This window comes from Neofelis nebulosa, chromosome X (genome assembly GCF_028018385.1).
Source record: "Neofelis nebulosa isolate mNeoNeb1 chromosome X, mNeoNeb1.pri, whole genome shotgun sequence".
NCBI classification, from domain to species: Eukaryota; Metazoa; Chordata; class Mammalia; order Carnivora; family Felidae; genus Neofelis; species Neofelis nebulosa.
The window spans coordinates 70,626,407-70,627,628 of NC_080800.1; the positions used below are offsets into that span (position 1 = coordinate 70,626,407).

Below are 1,222 nucleotides of genomic sequence, written 5' to 3' on the forward strand. Positions count from 1 at the left end.
AGCATGAACGGGGAGGGGCAGAGAGAGAGGGAGACACAGAATCGGAAACAGGCTCCAGGCTCCGAGCCATCAGCCCAGAGCCTGACGCGGGGCTCGAACTCACAGACCGCGAGATCGTGACCTGGCTGAAGTCGGACGCTCAACCGACTGCGCCACCCAGGCACCCCAGAATTTAGCACTTTAGAATGCTTAAGGGATGTCACAGTGGAATAGATTGTCTTCTTGAGTGATCTCCCTCTCCCTAGAAGTGTTTAAGTTGAAACTGGAGGACTATAAGCCAGAGATAAATTATTTTTAGTTTAAGTGCATTTTATTTTTAGACAACCTACATGACAGTTTTTTCTTAAAAACAATGCCTCCACTCCAATAAAATCAAGGTCAAAATAAATGAAGAGCTCAAGATGACATTAGTCCAATTTTTCTAAGTCTTAGTGTTGTGTGGATGAAGAGCAGTAGGCAGTTAGGACAACAGGTGATACATCCAAAGTAATAGCCAAATTCATTAACATTTTTTTTAATTTCTAAACTTCCCTGAAAGAAAATCATACATACATGAGGTCACACCATCCTCACGGTAGTCCAGCAGAGCAACCATGACATATGGATTCATGTTTTCACCAATAAAGAACTGGTAGTTTTTGAAATTAGCAAGGATTTTCTTATTTGTTCTGAAGCCCCTGCTGTAAAAGGTTTGACTCTTTCTGGCCTCTATTCTTCAAGTTTGCCTTTGATTAATTTAATGTAATCTTTGATGTACTTCTCGCAGGCTTCCTTTGTGAAGCTGGTTTCCTGCCAGTGATGGATCATGACATTATCAATACAAGTGATTACTGTGCTTTTGGTACCTTTGCACACCAGGCCTTCAGTGGAGGCATTTTCACCAATGAGCAAGCTATCAATGTTACCCTCTGTCCTACTGACCATCTTCTCTTCCACCTCTAGGCACATCCAGTCTGCAATCTCCAGATCTTGTAGATGTCAGAGAACATCTCATGGCTTATAAGGTCCTAGAAGATTATCATGACGGCAGCTGGAGAGAGATGGTGGCAATGTCAGCTTAGCAGGAGCCAGGAGTTCTAAGTGAGCTTGGTGCAGCTAGAGTGGCAATCATGGGAAGGGAGGAGCAGACAGAAAAAAATGCCAGTGATATTGGAATGGATTTCTTTGTTGACTTAAACAATGATCTGAAACTGTTAAAAGTCTTTTATTTTATTCTTTTTTT

The 1,222-nt window shown here is 42.1% G+C and overlaps 1 pseudogene; it reads right to left on the reverse strand.

Annotated features, from left to right (window-relative positions):
* Positions 1-514: 514 nt before the first annotated feature.
* Positions 515-1,022, reverse strand: LOC131502094 (translationally-controlled tumor protein-like; annotated as a pseudogene).
* Positions 1,023-1,222: the final 200 nt, after the last annotated feature.